Here is a 19,837-nt window from a genome sequence, read left to right as displayed (position 1 = left end):
TTAGAGGACCGATGGATAAATGCTTCAAAGCTGACCTCTTACGTCTCCTCTTTGAGGAAACCTCCTGCCTCTCACGCTATCACCTATCCCTCTCTTCAGTGCTCACCCAAATGCTTCTCCTTTCTCTCTTTTTCTTTCTTTACCAACATTGTCATTGTGTGGTGGATTGATTCTGGTGATTGAATTTCAGGACTGTACACACCAGGAGGGTAAGAGTCCACACCTTCTGGCTCTTCCCTGTGTAGATCTAACAGCGCCTCCCACACAGAAGGCAAAACGTGTTTACATATATGTAGTGTTACTTCTAAAGTTTAAGTTCATTTTAGATTTTTTTATATGGGAGCTAAATTTCATATTTCATAAGTCAAGATAGGGAGCTGCAAATCAATCAATCATCAATCAATCAATCAAATCAGATAGCTGTATTTTCTCCACAAAACCTGGTCCATGTCATTCATGGTTATTTCCCTTGAAAGCCAGTGGAAGATATAGAAACAAAATAAAGCTGAATTTGAATGTGGAATTTTTTCATTCTATGTCACATCAATGGTTACTCAGTTTTTGTTGTTGTTGTTTGTTTGTTTGTTTGTTTTCTTTTTTTCTTTTTTCTCTCACTTGCTATAAAGGTTTATAGTTATAGCCAGCAAATGGCAATGGTATGTAGCATCTTTGGATAATTTCTTTAAAGAGTTGCATATGTCTTCTGGTGATCACATAGAGGTAGATATTTAATGTGAAAGTGTGACTTTGGGAACAGTCTTTAGTGATTTGACTGTGAGCCAATATAAGAGAGTCTCGAGACATTTTTCTCCAGCCCATTCAGAACATGTCTCTCCTATTTCTTTTTTCTTCACATTCCTTATGGCTTCCACTCATCATGCACTCATGCATTCTTTAAAAAATAAACACATATTTATTGAGAATTTATGCAAGGCACTCTCCTTGGTTTTCTGATAAAGTTTATAGGGTTCCGAGTCCAAAGATATTTTCATCTAGGAAGACTGATAAGACATGTACATAAATAGTTCTAATCCAAAATATGTGATAAGTCATTGAGAGTCTCAAATGACAATTAAAATTTAAAGAAGGGCCAATGACTTCTAGGAGGGTGACTTGTGAAGGCTGTGCAATGGAGGTGGCATTCAATCTGAACTTTGATGGCTGGAAAGCATTTTGTCTGCCTGGCACAGGAAGTATGCATGCTAGAGAGAATGGAAAGCATAATCAATCTGTTTATTCTAAAATAAGAGAAACTACTGTAAGCCAGACTAACTAGATGGAGGGGGGCAGCGGTCTAAATTAGCACAGGTAGGAATTATAGATTCTTCCTTTCTATTGCTTTTAAGTACTTGAAATAATTGTGAATTTTATAGAGTGATGTCTAATAAAGATTATAAACTATTTTTAAAAACGAAGTATATGAGGTCAGACAATTAAGTTCAGGAACTCATCCTAGAAAAAGTGCTACATACCTCATTGCTGAATATCTCTATGGTCACCTTCAAAGTACTCCCCTTGGGAAGCTATGCACTGATGTTAGTGCCTAGTCCACCCCTCAAAGCAATTTTGGAACTTTTTTCGGAATGGCCATCAGAGCTGTCGTCCTATTACCCTTGATGTCCTGACTGTCATCAAAATATCTTCCTTTCAATATTTCCTTTATCTTCAGATAAAGAAAGAACACATTGGGGGCCAGATCAGGTGAGTAGGGAGGGTGTTCCAATACAGTTATTTGTTTACTGGCCAAAAACTCCCTCACAGACAGTGCCGTGTGTGCTGGTACATTGTCGTGATGCAAGAGCCATGAATTGTTGGCAAAAAGTTCAGGTCGTCTAACTTTTTCACACAGACTTTTCAGCACTTGCAAATAGTAAACTTGGTTAACTATTTGTCCAGTTTGTACAAATTCATAATGAATAATCCCTCTGATATCAAAAAATGTTAGCAACATCGTTGCAACAAGTTCACAAACTTAATTGTCAGACTTCGTATATGTAAGGAATATTACAGGTTGAGAACTTCTGACATAGAACGAGAATATTATAGAACACTGATTTTAAGCCATTGATTCTATCTAATAACAGTGTATCACAAAAGAAAAGTGGAGCACATTAGATTTCCTTGGAAGGTACGGATACATGGTATCAACAGATACGTTGAAAGGAAGCTTGTAAGGAATGCTCTTAAATCTTAGGCAAAACCCGAATATCTAACAGTGAGAAACATGGACCTTCTGTCATCAAAATTAGGATCGATCCATTCTCTTGTCTTTCCTTTCAGTTCGGAATCCGAGTCTAACGGCTCATCACAGGTTGAGAAAACCTGTGCAGGTTGTACCGTTTAATATTATGATAAAGGAGATTAGCTCAGAGCTCTGGCAGTTCCAGCTGAGTACTCACAAATGTTTTATTATTATTACTTCTATGATTATTATTATCCTTACATGGAGCTTCAGGAGAAGACTTTAAGTACTCAGTTGTGACATTGTTGGGCTTTGTGATTTTATGCAAATAGCTTCAATTTCAAGCCAGCATCCATCATGTTTAAAATGGAGGTTTTGTGCTCAGCAATAGCTAAATCCCCCTCATCCCCATCATTTTATTCTGTGATTCCACTAGCAATAATAGTGTTTTAACCCTCATGGAGATGTGCAGATGTTTAAAAAACATCATTTTTTCTTAGAGAACAATCCTCTAGTGGAATTAAAACAGTGTGCAAAAACGAACTCATTTATTCATGAAACAAATAAAACGTAAATGAAATTTAGGTATTTGGGGGAATGATGTTTGGGGTAGGGAGGCTGTCACTTAGAGAAGAGCTGCTTAGAATCTTCTCAGAGTCAGAACTAATGTTTTACTGCATTAGTATTTTACACTATGTAATTACCCTCATCAGTTCCCTGAGTTACCTTGCTTCCTCTCTCTCTCTCTCTCTCTCTCTCTCTCTCTCTCTCTCTCTCTCTCTCTCTCAATCTCTCTCTCTCTCCCCTCTCTTTTCTCCCTTCTCTCTTCTCCCCTCTCTCTCTTGCCCTCCTGTGTCTCAGCGGATGAGTTCCTGGGCTGCAGAGCAAAGATTTGTCTAAACAAGATGTTTTACTTTAATCTGACAATGCTTTTATTATTTTCCTAAATAGGCATATCTGTCAATCTAAATGTATTTATTCTGATAAAGAATCTATCATTTATTTGCACTATTAAATCTTCAAAGAACAGAAGCTACATGATATCTGTTTAAATATTTAATGCCTGCACCATGATATTTTTTACAACTGTTCACTAAATATCCCTGGTTCATTTTTCCAGGCTATCTAGAGGTCTTTGACTTTTAATCGTGGTTGCTGACAAAAACGAGATGACTGTGTGTTTTGCTTCTTTCAGGCCAGTCTCTCATTTGATTCCAAGACATGAAAATAGGCGTAATTGACAAAACAGCAGTAATACTATTACACTATGCCGACAGATTTTCCCTCCATTCCTTGTCATGTGGCTAGCCAGAGGCAGGCCATCTGGAGATGCTGTTACATTGGAAAGAGCACTGGAATTGGGTGGTGACTTTGGGTTGGTCTTAGCTCTGCTACGTCCTTGTTGTGTGATCCAGAGCAACTCATTGAAAAGTGCGGATGAGACCATCACCTGTGTTGTTGCATAGTGGGGACTATGTGAAATACTATATGCGAAGGCGATTCATAAACTGTAAAACACTATAAAATTTAAGATATTTTACAATTCTTACAAATAATGAATTTCACTTGTATATTTAACCCTTGGACAAAATACACATTTCATATTGGTAGGATATGGAAGACGGAAGTTGAAAATTATAATCTGTGTACCCATGAGTGTAGGGAAAGAAGAAACCCTTGTCTGTAAAAGAGAGTTGAATGATGCAAAAGCAAACAAAACAAGAATTCCAGAAAAATATGTTACCTGATGTCTAATGAGGTTGAATGATGTGACTTGAACTAACAATGAACTACCATTATGTTTATGAGTTTAAAAAGGTGCAGCAATCTAGTATCTAATGGTATTTCTGTCCAAAGAAACTTTTTGTAAATTATTTTAAATCAATGGCATAAAACAGAGAATTACCACAGTGTAATTAGACATTTTTCTAGAAAATCAAATATATATGTATACATAAATAGAATATGATTAACTTTATTCAACATTTGAACAGAGATAGTAAAAGTATACAATTTTATACACCTACCTATACTTTAATTTTTAATGGGATTTGTTATTTTCAGTTTTTGTTCAATAAATTATTCTAAAGGATTTTCACCATACCCATAATTTCAGTTTAATATCTATCTATCTATCACTTTTCAGTATTGGAACTTCTGTAGAAGTCAAGGAACAGTTTAATATTATATATTGTGCGTCCTTAATATGTCATTCTATGCTCAACAGGTAGTCAAAATTGAGACATTTTCCTTTGAACACATACACTGAATTTAGTAGCATTCTAATTTTAATATGTTAAATTTTTTTCAAAGAGACACTTCACAAAAAGAAAAGTTCAAACCACAAACATTTCATTGTTTTGTGTAATGTATTTTTGTGCAGTTTAGGAGCAGATTTATTTTGGATGAGTTTTGGTATTGATTTTAATTCATAAATATCTTTATGCTATTTTTTGTATGCTAAGTGATACTTTATGAATTGTTGAAACAGACTGATTTTCAAATATATTGAAAGTCATGTCACTCTCAAGAGCATTTTTCTTGATGGACCCCTGTAGACCTGACCCTGTTGTAGCCACACGATACTGCATTCCAACTCTGCTCTAACAATTATGAACAATTTTTACACTTGTATACATAATTGGGGCTCCATATTAGAGTCTACATTTCTTGAGGGCAGGGTTACATCTCATTTTCCTCACTACTCTCGGTATCTAGATTTAAGCCTGACATTTGCTACTTACTCAAATAATGTTTTTGGAATAAAATAATGAAAAAGGAAATAATAGTTAAAAGATTTCATATCTATTGCTGCTAGAAAAACAACACCCACTAAGAAAGAATTCTAGCTTTCTAAAAACCTTTCTGAGAAATATTAAATTCTTCATGTGTGTTTGCAACAAAATCTTTTCCTATGTTGACTCTAATGTACCTATAAAATGCCACCTGATTCTTTATATAAAACAATCTCTGAATATGTGTAACATGTATTTCTCAGGGCTATTGTAAGGATCAAAGAAGCATCTAACTGAGAAAGCATTTTATGTAAAATGCCATAGAAATGTAGTATTCAGTAAAAGAACTGAGCACAAGTACCAGCAATGAGAGTCGTCACTCTCATTCACGTTATTGGTTTGTTCTGGTGAGATGTTTGGTGCTCAAATCAGCCACGCTTCTTATCAGCATTTGCAAAACCTTATTTTCAACTTCATACTCGAAATACCTCTGCATACCCTTGCTTATACTCCTTCCTAGTTTTCAACCAAACTTGCATCAAATCCTTTCATGGAATCCTTTATCACTGACCACACAGGATATCGGTCTCCTTTGCCACTATTGTATTTGACAAGTGGAATCCACTTACTCTTTGTCTGATAATAACAACCTAAATGTTTATTTTAGTTTTGTTCAAACCATTAATGAAGATGGACTGTAATCCCTCTCTGGATATCTACCCAAAACTCTGAAAACATTTATCCATAAAGATACATGTGCTCTGATGTTCATTGCAGCTTTATTTACAGTGGCCAAGACATAGAAACAACCAAAGTGTCCTTTGATAGATAATTGGATAAAGAAGTTGTGGTACATATACACAATGGAATACTACTCTGTCATAAGAAAAGATGAAATAGTGCCATTTGCGACAACATGGGTGGATCTTGAGATTATTATGCTGAGCGAACTAGGTCAGACAGAAAAAATCGAGAACCATATGATTTCACTGATACGTGGCATATAAAACTGAAAACAACAAAAGAACAAAACAAACAAATGAAGGAACAAAAACTCATAGACACAGACAATAGTTTAGTGGTTACCAGAGGGTAAGGCAGGGACAGGATGGCAGATGAGGGTAAAGGGGATCCAATATATGGTGATAGAAGGAGAACTGACTCTGGGTGGTGAACACACAATGTGATATACAGATGATGTATTACAGAATTGTACACCTGAAATCTATGTAACTTTACTAACAATCGTCACCCCAGTAAACTGTAATTAAAAAACAAAACAAAAAGAACAACGATGCTCTGCAGACACCTAGTTTGTGCATATAAACCAAAGTAGGCCACTGAACCGACTTTAAGGTCTTAGCAGAAGAAATAATTTGAGCTGATTCATCTTGGTGTTTTACATTCTCCGTTGCTTCTGCCACTTAGCTCCCTAAGTTGTCTCTTTGCAAGTCAGTTCATCTAAAAAAACCAAAACCAAAATATTTTTAACATACTGTGAACCATTCCATACCTTTCTGATAAATCTCCTCATGGTATAAGTTAGTTTTGGTTATGCATGACAAAAAAACCCTGATACTTGGCCCATATATCTGTTAGTATTATGATAATTTCCCCTAATTAGAGGGAGTGGTTGGCATGTGTGTGATTTTAACTCCTTCTAAATACTGAAAAGGCTTTGACATTGTGTTTTTGTTTGTATGTACGCTTACTTATGTAACACTGAATGGATAATTTATCAATAAATGATGTCTGACTGAAGTAGAAATAGCAGACACATGAATTTTAAATTTTATGGCATATTTCCTATGGCATTTAAGTTATAATATCCACCTGCACTCATGCTGTTAAAGCGAGTGACTCAAAATAACATCATTGAAAGGAGACTACTTTCACACTTCCACACTTTCCATGTTTAATAACAAGCAGACACAAAATTGCTGTTTTCTAAAGTCAGAAATCAGTATTAGGGTTTATAATCCAGTCCTCCTGTGTTTAGAAATAACTTAAATTTTCCATTAATAATAATAATATCACTAATAATAAGATCATAATAAGATCACTAATTTATTTATTTATTTATTTTTTTTTAAATTTTTTTTCAGTCACAGAATTAACACAACATTTAGGTCAGAATTCTGAAGCTGTTTTCCAACCAAAATGATATCCAGTTGTGATTTTATTTTCTAATTAGACTTCAGTTTATTTTTTTATTTTTTTCATGGATAATGTTCTGTTATCTCTTTTTGGCGACTCCCTAAGGTGTGTACAAGGATAGAGGGAAACATAAATTATCATCTCATAAATTCATCTATAAATTATAAACAACAAAAGACACCAGAAAAAAGTAATAATAATTTCATCCCTAGGTGTGCATGCTGAAAACAAAGGGAACATGTTGTCTGAAGATCGGATGGAAAATACTTTGCGGCCTCTTAAGTGACCTGATTTGGAAATGTCAGAACATTTTTTTCCCCCTTTGAACATGTATGTTAAACTATGTTGCTCAGCTGATGGAGAGCTTAGTGCAAAGTTCAGTGATTCCGTTCGCTGCCTGTGCCGGTTTTATCCTTGCACTGAATTATAGCCATATTGTGTTTATTTATGTTATGATTATTAGAATCATCATTTTAAATTTGTGTCTCGCTGCTTGCCGACTGCCTCTTGATTGGTACAGTATGACAACAGGTAATGGATACAACAGCAGTAAAACAGTCATCATCACTGCTGTGATGGGAAACCCCTCCTCTTTGCTTTTCTAACCTCCCTCAGCTGGAAAGTTTTGACATCTGCTGGTTTGGGACGTGGCTGAGCAGCTGTCAGCAGTGGGGTAGCTGCTCTCAGCAGCAGTTGGCGGGATGGCAGGGTGCCAGCTTGTACCATCTGTGCGCCTGACATTTCATTCTAATTAACAGTAGGGTTAATTGTTCTGGCAGGCTCAAATGTAGTGTCTAACATTACCCAAGGGAACCGTGTACAAGTGAGGAGTGGCAGGGAGCTGGGGACAGCGTGGCTAACAAACCCATCGAGGGAGAGTGGTTAACAACGCCGCATGATTTTACTAGCTGGCTACATGCAATAAGGCTGAGGTATTTTTTATGCTGATGAATTATGCCAAGCCTGTAATGATGTAGAAGGAATCAAGCTTAGAAAGGCTGAGACTGCTGCCGTAGGGCAATTGTGAGGGAACAATTTGCATGTTATTACTGCATATTCATACCTAATTGTGTTAGGCTTTGCTAATAGAGCAGAATGACAGTATGAAAAATCGAGCAACTGCTTTGGAGGCAACAAAGCCAATGTTTTTTTCTTCCTACACTATGAGTGCTGAATGATCATTTAGACATTTAGTTGCTCAATATGACAAGTCTACCATTTGTTAGCTTGACATATTATAATTTATAAAGCCGTATTCTAATTTTACTTTTAGTTTATTCTTCTCGTTTTATACAATATTCATGATAGCAATTTGAATGGGGATATTCATAGCTATTGTGAATACTTGCTTCAAATAAAACTATATTTTATATGAAGCATTACTATTGTTTTATGATGTATTAATTTTAATGTTTAAATAGCTTTTTCATATGTTAATATAACATAAACCAAGAGTTGATGAGAAATCCTTACTAAAGTGGTGCTCATTCATATTGCATAGCTGATGTCTCAACATTTCCATAATCTAAAGACCTATTTTTAGTGTAGCTTGGACAAAGAAATTGTCAGGTGGTAAGGGGCCAAAAGTCTGCTGTTTTAGAGAAGTGGCTATGAACTTAGTATCTGATTCTACCTTCTAAGTAGATAATAGTCTTAAGAAATCTCAAGCACAGTAGTACATTTTTCATATTAGTTTACAATGCCTTTTGAAATCTTTTCATGAAAGCTCAGAGAAGACAGAGAATTAGAAAATGTAGCTTTAGAAATCTGCACTTAAAAAAAACTGGTAAGATCCATCTTCATTCTAATTTTATTTCTTTTAGATTTGTAAGGCCATAGTCGTATTCTCAAGTTGCCTTGATCTCCTACTGAAATATCCATTCATTTCAAATTATGAGCCAGCTCACGTACTGCATTGCTTGCTCTGAGTCCAAAAAAGTTGTAAACTTAATGAACTGGGGGAAAAGTTTCAGTAACTTTTCTGGTTAAATTACAGTACAATAAAAATTTTAAATTCATTTCTTGTAATTTCTGTTTGTTTGTTTTTCAGTGTTTAGCACATTTAGTTCATAATTTATCGTAAGCTTTTATTATAATGGAGTGTCCAAAGTAAGTCAAAACTTTGCCCTTTGTTAATTTGATTTTTTTTGTTTTTACTTAAAACACAGTTGTTTTCCAAAATAAATGTGCTTAGTTAAATAATATATAGTGTAAAATCTTTCCTAATTTGTATTTAAATTTCAAACTAGGGAACTTTATAAATACTGCATATTTACAGCTTCACTATGCAGTTAAAATATTAGAGGACTATAATTCAAATAGCATATGATATGGCTCAGTTAATTTACGAGACCCTGAAACATTGGCTATTGGTTGGTGATTTCATGGCTTTGGTCATAGACATTTAGTTCCCCACACAAGATAGGTTCTATATTTGTACATTTCTGAGTTGAAGGGTAAATGGAGACTTTTATTAAGTATATGCATCATCTCTCAGCCAAAAATATACTTTGTTACCCTCAGTGTTTTATTTATATATATGTAAAGAGTGAAGGTTAATACATCATTTTGGAACCTTACTCTAATATATCCAAATTTAAGCAATAATAGAACATCTAAGTGGAAATTCAAGCCTAATAAGATTTCATAGAATTTAAATCTAGAAAACCCTAAAGACGCCACCAAAAAACTTTAGAAACAATAAAGGAATACAGTAAAGTTGCTGGCTACAAAATCAATGTACATAAGTCCACTGCATTCCTATATGCTAACAATGAAATCTCAGAAAAAGAAATACAAATAACAATTCCTTTTGCAATTACAACAAAAAAATAAAATACCTAGGAATAAACTTAACCAAGGATGTGAAAGACCTATACGCTAAAAACTATAAGACATTTTTTAAAGAAACAGAAGAAGACACAAAGAAATGGAAAGACATTCTGTGTTCATGGATTGGAAGAATCAACACAGTTAAAATGGCCATATTACCCAAAGCAATATACAGATTTAATGCAATCCCCATCAAAATCCCAATGGCATTTTTTAAAGAAATAGAACAAAAAAATCATTAGATTTGTATGGAACCACAAAAGACCCCGAATAGCCCAAGCAATCCTAAGAAAAAAGAACAATACTGGAGGTATCACACCCCCTGACTTTAGCTTGTATGACAGGGCTACAATAATCAAAACAGCATGGTATTTGCAGAAAAACAGACACATAGACCAATGGAATAGAATTGAGAAACCAGAAATAAACCCACATAAATATGGACAGATAATTTTCAACAAAGAAGCCAAAAACATACAATGGAGAGAAGACAGACTCTTCAATAAATGGTGGTGGGAGAATTGGAAAGCCACATGCAAAAGAATGAAACTAGACTGCTATCTGTCACCATGTACCAAAATTAACTCAAAATGGATCAAAGACCTAAACATAAGACCTGAAACGATAAAATGGATAGAAGAAAACGTAGGTACTAAACTTATGGTCCTTGGGTTCAAAGAGCATTTTATGAATTTGACCCCAAAGGCAAGGAAAGAAAAAGCTAAAATAAATGAATGGGATTGTAACAAACTAAAAAGATTTTGCACAGCAAAAGAAACCATCGACAAAATAAAGAGGTAACCAACTGAATAGGAGAAGATTTTTGCAATCAATGCCTCTGATAAGGGGCTAATCTCCAAAATATATAAGGAACTCATACAACTCAACAACAACAAAAAAACAAACAATCCAATTAAAAAATTGGCGGAGGACTGGAATAGACATTTCTCCAAAGAAGACATACAAATGGCCAATAGATATATGAAAAAATGTTCAACATCACTAATAATCAGAGAAATGCTAATAAAAACCACAATGAGATATCACCTCACCCCAGTCAGAATGGCTATCATCAACAAGACAAATAGTAACAAGTGTTGGAGAGGCTGTGGAGAAAAAGGAACCCTCATATACTGTTGGTGGAAATGCAAATTGGTGCAGCCGCTATGGAAGGCAGTGTGGAGGTTCCTCAAAAAATTAAGAATAGAATTACCATATGACCCAGCAATCCCTCTCCTGGGAAGCCACCCCAAAAGTCTGAAAACATTTGTCTGTAAAGTCATATGTGCTCTGATGTTCATTGCAGCTTTGTTTACGGTGTCCAAGACATAGAAACAACCAAAGTGTCCTTCGATAGATGAATGGATAAAGAAGTTGTGGTATAGATACACAATGGAATATTATTCTGCCATAAGAAAAGATGAAATAGTACCATTTGCGACAATATGGGTGGATCTTGAGATTATTATGCTGAGCAAAATAAGTCAGACAGAAAAAGCAGAGAACCATATGATTTCACTGATATGTGGTACATAAACCAAAAACAACAAAAGAACAAGACAAATAAATGAGAAACAAAAACTCATAGACACGGACAATAGTTTAGTGGTTACCAGAGGGTGAGGGGGGACAGGGGTGGGCGATGAGGGTAAGGGGGATCAAATATATGGTGATGGAAGGAGAACTGACTCTGGGTGGTGAACACACAATGGGATTTATAGATGATGTAATACAGACTTGTACACCTGAAATCTATGTGACTTTATTAACAGTTGTCACCCCAATAAACTTTAATTAAAAAAAAAGAATAGAAATTTAACTGTTCTTTATCATGTTGCATCACACTGTTTTTTTCCCCTAACTCTAACTGTTAAAGGGATACAAGCAGAACATTGCTGACTAAAAACCCAAAACCTAAACAGACCAAAACAACACTAATTAAAACAAAGCTCAGAGGACTATGTTTGACCTGTATTACACAGGGTTCTATGCTATAGCAGAATACGTTTCGGGATCACAGAATTAGAATTAACTTCATAGTTTTTTTTTATCATGTTCTTTCTGCACCCTTCTCACTTCAGGGTGAGAGACTCACTCATTACCTTCTACTTTTCTACGATCGTTCCATGTTTGGACATCCTTATCTGTGAGATATTTAATGCTTCTCTTTAAAAGCAAAAGGAAGGTATTTGAGTCAGACTTATTTTTCTGCTGCTGTTCTATGAATAAACTTCAAACATAACCTCTATAGTTAAATGTTTAATATAAATCAATGATATAGCATAGCTGTAACTTTTTGTGGGTATACTTTGTGAAGCAAAGTTCTTTGCTCTGTATATCTTTATCTCTGTTTTGTCATTGAAAATCCATGGAGCCATGTAATTGAAGAAAGAAAATTGCTGTCCTAAAACCAACAAATGTAACTTTTAAAAAAATTTTCGAACCTCACTCTTGATTGGGAGGGTCTTCTAAAGTTAACTTCATTTTTACCCTTATAATGACCTATGTGCAGAAGCTTGTATTGCTTTCTTTCTTTCCATTTTCTTTTTCTAGTGGCTACTGTATAACCAAAGACTCCATGAAAGTTGAGATAAGTTCCTTCCAACTAATATCTAGAGTTTACAGTACAACTGCTCTGCCTGACTATCTTACAAACACATGCATGATTTGCCACAATACCCAAAGACCACAATAACTAGCTGCTTTGCATATTTTTCAGGCAAAGGCATGGTCCACCCACTGGTGTTCTGGCAGCATGATGCATATTGTAGGCAAAAACTGAGACATGGCAATGCAGGCTGGTATATAAAGGGCTTGCAGAAGCACTCAGCAGCCAATGCTTCTCTCACACATAGTACACCCGCCCCTCATCCCCAGTGTCTGGAAGGACCTCTTAGCTTCTCCTCTAAGAGCACACTTGTCAGTAAATACCCTGCATGTTTTCCTACAGTGTGTATTATTAGTTACATTGTACCTGGGAAAGATCAGGCAAACCTAGTTAACTCAATTCATTACACATTCATCTCCCACAACACTGGACAGACCATGGAAGATTCTAGAAGTACAAGAGATACTGTATTTTTACTTAATTTAATGCAACTATTGGAAGTCCCTGAAAAAATTAAGCAAACAAACAAGTTACTTCCTCAACCAAAGAAAACATCAGGACAACAGGTGTAAACTGGGACATTCATTCGTGAACCAACTGACACATGTGGTCATCGTATCACGTATCCAGTTCCTCTGTATTCATGGCTCTATTTCTGAGTTTCCTGTTCTCTTCTGGACTATTGCCTGAGCCGACAGCTTAAACAGAAGCTGCCATGGGGTCTGCTCCATCCAGGAGTCCAGCTGCCCTGGGCTTCCACCCTGATTCCTGTTGAGACTCTGCTGTACAGAAATGTCTATCTTGGTTTTGAGCCCAGGTACATTTTTTTTTTTTTTCTCTTTTTATATTTTATCCATCACTGTCATGGTGGAGAGGCATTTAGAAAGCCAATGTCCTCAGGGAAGTATCAAAGTGGTGCTTGTGGACATAAAGAAGAGGGAAGAGGTAGAACAAATAGCGTGGAGTTCAAATGAGAGAGCGAAAGAGAGGCCTCATCCAGGGAATATTAACAAAAATAAGAAAAGGTTGATTTTTGAGCCTGGGAGAGGGAAAGGTGATGGTGTCAACAAGAGTAACCTCTAACATACAAGTGATTCTCGTTAGAAAGTGAACACGATGGGTTCAGCGTTCAATACGTTTAATTTGTGGTACGGGCCGGACATACAGGCGATTGCCGTTAGGCTGCTGGACCTGTGACTGCATATTTGTGTGTGTTTTTTCAAATGAGCACTTGCAAAAGCCATCCAAAGCTTCCCTTGAAATCCAAAAGAACATTACATTAGTATCATTGTTGGGAAATGTAATCAAAATGTCATTATCAAAATACGTAGTTTGTGATGTCTTTTGCATTTGTCTTTAAATTCTCATACGAGGAACTCACTGTGTATTCAATGAGTATTTGGACAAGTTTGACAGTCTGGTGATGGGTTGAATTGTGTCTCCCTCCCCCCTGCCCCAAGAGGATATATTGAAGTCCTAACCCCCAGGACCTCTGAATGTGACCTTGTTTGGAAATAGGGAAATTGCAGAAGTAATTAGTTAAAATGAGGCTACATTGGAGTAGGGAGAGCTCCTAATCCAATATGGCTGGTGTCCGTATAAGAAGGCCACGTGAAGACAGGGTCACACAGGAAGAGTGCCCTGTGAAGTCGAAGGTAAAGATTGCAGCTATGCGGCTGCAAGCTGGGAAATACCCACGACTGCAGGCAACCCAGGAGAAGCTAGGAAGAGGCAAGGACAGGTTCCTCTCCATGTTTCAGGGGGGAATGTGTCCCTGCTCACACCTTGGGCTTGGACTTTTAGCCTCCAGAACTGTGAGACAAACCATTTTTATTGTTCTAAGCCACCTCGTTTGTGGTGCTTTGTTATGGCAGCCCTGGGAAACGAACACAGACAGCAAAATATATTGCGGGGGCTAGCACGTCACTGGGTTTTGTCCCTTGCATGTCTCTGTTACATGTCACGGAAATGACAGCTGCATATGGGTGGCCACAAACCTATTCTTTCAGAATTTCCTGTATTTGGGGAAACTATGCCTCAAACACCGGGTTCGTAGTCTAACAACGTCCCTTGACATTTATTTCCAGATATTTCTTGTCAGCTCCAAGTTATACTTGTTTTTAAAAAGTGCAACTACCGTTCAGAACTACATAGCAAGTGATGATTTCTATGAGTCAGTTAATGCCGTAGGAGACTAGATCCAATGAGAAGGCGTATCAAATGCACTTTAGGTTTAAGCAGCTTGGTGATAGTTTTGGAAAGAAATGACTGGGTGGAGTTTTCTGGAATAATGAGCATCCATCATATATTATGAAAAATGACATATTTATTACTTGTCTTACTCATTAGTTATTATGTAAAGTCTTCTGACATGAAAAATCTGATAATTAATCCTTCCTTTCCTTGAATTTTGAGATATATTAATTAAGTTTTATTTCCTTGGGCTATCCGTGTTCAAGTAATTATTTTGGAGAAAATTTTGTAAGGTATTCTTGTACACCATCACAATTTTCTAAACCTATATATATATATGAACCTTAACTTCACAGATTTTCTACTGCAGTTAGTAATATTAAAGATCCATCAGTAATCAACAGCTAATTAATAAACAATACTGTCATTTATCCTTTTCACATCATTTAACGCTTGCTCCAAACTGTTTTATTTCAAAGATTTCCATTTTCCTGTAACTAGGTTTCCTGTCTACTGCTAGCTTTAAACAAATTCTCTACCTGGAAATTTCTTATATCCTGTTCCACTGAAAACATGCTCTTGCCTATAGTTATTTCTAGATAGATATTTGATACTATTCCAGAATGATAAGTATTGAGCTAGTTTCTTCAATTCCTCTGTCTTTGTAGATGAAGAATTTTAAAGAATTTGGAAACACACAAAGTTGTAAAAACTATGACTTCATACATGGTTAAGACCATTGATCACTCCTCTGCACATTAAGAAAAATTCATTAAATAAATGGTTCTTTTCCATAGTGTGTGTGTGTGTGTGCGGTGTGTGTGTGTGTGAATAACTGATGTGTACAGCTTCTCACTCACACGAAAGTATTGAATGAGATATCCCCCCTTTTTTTTTAAAGGAAAGTACCAATGATTTTGATACATTTTGAAGGTCAGTAATGTTCAGTATAGAGCAATATGTGGAGAACAATAGCTCCTTAGAGAGAGGAAAACATGGTACCCTCATTATCCATAATCGCAGCTGGTCACCATAGTAACAGCATTTTACTATTTTCCAAGATGTGAGCCTTTCGAGTTCTGTAGAATTCACTTCCTAGGCCTCCAGACGCATCAGCGGCATCTAGTGGCTGAGACCTCAGCTGAAAGGTGTGCTTTTCCGCCTACTGTTTTATGTTGAGAAACTGATGGCACGCACATGTGGCGAACTGTGTATGTATGTTCCCCTCAGGATGATGAGCGACTATAATTATTCAGAGAAATAGTTGTGTGTTGCGTGCAAAAAAAGGCTAACAATGTAAACCAAAAAAAACCTTATTTTACTAATACTCCTAGTAGAATTTTGCAGGGGAATTGGGGGGCAGTAGAGGCATTGTGTGTTCTCCAAATACAGAAGGAAGTTGGAAAGGTCCTGTTTCCAGAGATGATGAAATGGTTGCCTGGAGAACGTACAGAACTACTTTCTGGAACCTCTAGGGGGTGGGTGTGTTAAAGCTTCAAAGAGATAAATAATGAATTCTGAGAGTTAATTATCTTGCTTACCCACTTTCATTTTCTAATCATGTATCTGTCCTTGCCTATGAAATTTTTAGAAATGTATGTAATCTTGATTATTATAGATTTCAGTCTTACCAGAACCAAAGCTAACTTTGAGAGAGAAGGGGACAATTCCGAAAATCTATTTAGTCTCTAGGGAGGTAGTATGGGGGTTGGGAAAGGCATGGACACTGGCGTGAGGCCCAGACATCGTTCTGTTCCTACCCCTTCACCGACACACATTCGTGAGCAAAAGCTACAGCCGAGGTTCTCAATCTTGGCTACAAATTAGGAGACAAAAATCAGTACCCAGATTCCATCCCGGACCACTTGAAACAGAATTTGTGGAAATGCAACCTGGGCATACATAACTTGAAAGAAAAATCGGAATAACCACATCCCAGACACTCCTGAGAAGGTTTGTAACAATAGACACTCACTGGTTTAACTAGAATCTTACTTCTAGCTTGTGGGCCAAGGACCATCAGCGTCGCTTGGGAGCTGGTTAGAAATCAACACACATTTAGGCTTGAGAAACAATGAGAACCCACAGAGATTCTAATTTAGAAAGTCTGAGAGGAGCCTGGGAATCTGCGTGTTTTAAAATGTAAATGTTTCTGTGTGTGCTTAGTTTCCTGTTGTAACTGAGGTTAGTACATGAAAGTTACTGGGAGGATAAAATAAAGTACTTCGGTAGACTGCAGTGTACTATACGAATCTTGTTACTCATTTATTCATTAAGTTAACTGGCATTTACTGAACACCTATTATGTTCCAAGTGTTGGAACAAGGGGCATATGAAAGAGCTGAGGTGGATGACGCATAGGGTGAAATCAGTCTTGAAAACAGGTGCTTTTCAGCTCATAAATCGTTTTCTAAAATTATTCATTTGCTCACCTTACATGTATCACAGAAATTTTGACATAAAATGCTTCCAAGAAATAATTTTTTAATTCATAAAATGAGTTAAAATGTTTATTATGTACCCAAATCTGCATTTATTTTAGTGAAATTATTATTTTTTAATACAACACATTCCCTGCCATTAAGAAATATGTATTTCAGATGGGTACTTAAAGCATATTAATAAAGTACCCAGAATAAAATCATATAGATGAGCTAATTAACCCTTGCTTAGTGATGATGTCAATTGTGGAGGAAGTGGTAGGAGGTCTGGCTGTTTTGAAAATGGATTCTGATACGGAGAATTGTGTGCAGGAAATTTATTGGGAAGCTCTCTTGGGAACAACATCTGTGGGGGAAACAGGACAGCAGGACTGAGTGGAGACAGAGGTCAAAACAAGATGCATTTCTAACAGGTAACACATCTCACACCGCAGGGAACTCTGACTTAGGGAGATCCCTTCAAAGATGTCCCCTGGTGAAGCCACAAGGCTACTCCTTTGTACCCCTCTGTCAACCAGTACTGGATGTGAGCTGCCTCCAGAAAGAGAATGTAAACTTGGGGGGAGCAGGTCCCTTTGGCTGAGGACAACTCTCCAGGAAGGTGTCAGCTTTGAGGTCCCCACAACCAACACTCCAGGCAGCTAAGGGAGTGAGTGTCTCAGTTCTGAAGGGTGGGATCTGACTAGTGAATCACACTTGTTACAAAAACACTGGCCTGTCAAACACTCAGTGGTTCCCTCAACTTGTCAGGCCACCTCTTACATAGCCCCATTCTACATTTCCAGACATATCTTTTGCCACTCTCTGAAAAGAATCTTTTGCCCTAGCTAAGCCAGCAAGTGAGTCTTCCTGGAACACGTCACAGACCCTCACAGGTATGCTTTTGTTCTCTTCTGACCACTTGCCTGAAATTCCCTGGCCCGTTTTTGTTCACCTCCTTGGCTGACTCATTAAGTACCCCCTTTTTTTTATTCCTTATGAAAACAACTAAGGTAGGCTTCTCAAACTTGAATGTGCTTATACATTACAAGCTCTGGGCATCTGCTAAAATGCAGACTGATTCAGTGGGTCAGGTGTGGAGTCTGAGGGTCTGCATTTCTAAACAAGTGACCATGAAAAAGCGATGGTGTTATTGAAAAGATTCAGCTTGTCTGTACTTAAGTAGCACTTTTATCTGTAGCATCTCTTACTGCAGGTAACTTAGGCTTCTGTAGAGTATTATTTGTATGAATAGAAATTAATTCCTCAGTTCCATTGCAGGCTCTTTTACAGTATAGCAATTGCATCTGATTTTTTAAAAACATATTTCTCACAGCACTTAGTCCAGGGCTGGTGTGTACTAGGGACCCTGTTGATTGATTTCATAAGAAAATACTAACGTGGAGTTCGTGATTTTTCATGGGGAACAGGCAAGCACGTGAGTTTTCAGGGTGTTTTAGTGCTATGCCTGCTGAATGAGAACTACTACGAGCAATGACCTTTTCTGAGTACTAGCTGTCCTATCTGCTCCTCCTTTATCCAAAGGAGCAAAACGTTCTATACCCTCGCTGAGGAGTTTTGGAATAGGTCTTTGGCTATCTTGTTGAGCTGCTGACCATACATCTCACCAGGTCAGGGAAAAGATGCCATATCTTCACTGATGCTCAAAGAGCACCGAAAATAAAAATAATTGTTACTGAAGAGCCCCAAATTATGAAGCCAGCTTCTCCATTTCCGCTAGCTTCCAAGGAGCAGGGAGCATTAACATTCAGTCATACCTGTCAATCGCCCTTCCCTGTTCTAGAGAAGCAAGCAGACCATCAACCGAAGAACAGTCTCGAGCCTATTTCCAGGTAAGTGGATACTAACGTTTGATTGACAGTTATAACCAAATGGCTATTCTAATTTTCTTACTCAGATGAATTCCATTTCCCCACTGAAATCCCTATTTGACATCTTACTATTTTATGGCTTTACTCTTCGTAAAAATGCAGACCAGGAATTGTAGCTTTTTCCTCAACTGATTTTAAATAATCAGAAAGGATACTGGCTTAATCTAGATATCGCATTATGTTGGGGGTGAGCACGTTGAAACTTCTCATTAGATGATTGTAAGTCACGAATTTGTTGCTGAGTCTGCGTCCGCTAATGACGTGGGGTGTCACAACTGACTGCCTCGGGCCACTGTCCAGGGCCATGCTTTGCTTTTGTGATCATTATAATTTTATATGTACGGATATAAAGTTATTGGTATTCAAACTGTGAAAGAATTCTAAAGATGTTTTTCAGTATGCGTCCCATTCTTCGGGACACCAAGAGAGTTAATAGTAAATATTTGATGAGGTACAATCATCTGAAAGAACTCTAATAAGCCCTTTTAGTCAAAGACTACAGAATTGTGATGAGTATTTCTTGTTACTGGTTGACAGCCTATGTATACTCATAAATTGGTTATTTTGTTGGAAACTTGAGCAGAAAGCGTAGCTGTGCATATCGGTGTTATTATACAAATCAAATATGTTTAAACAGACTGGGTTAGCAGACTCTCAATATTGAAAGGCTATGGTTGATTCTGTCTCTTCGTCTTAATTTCTGTATCTCTTTATAATTGATTAATGTTCATTGGCAAAGTAAGTATGAATAATTTATGATTCACATAGCTGCTGGCTTATTAATTGTTTAATTTCAGAGAAAATAACTATACATTAAG

The sequence above is a fragment of the Rhinolophus sinicus genome, chromosome 7 (genome assembly GCF_057876585.1).
Source record: "Rhinolophus sinicus isolate RSI-liver-muscle chromosome 7, RSI-T2T, whole genome shotgun sequence".
Classification (NCBI taxonomy): Eukaryota; Metazoa; Chordata; class Mammalia; order Chiroptera; family Rhinolophidae; genus Rhinolophus; species Rhinolophus sinicus.
The sequence above is the reverse complement of the archived record's forward strand: the minus strand, read 5'-3'. Positions refer to the sequence as shown.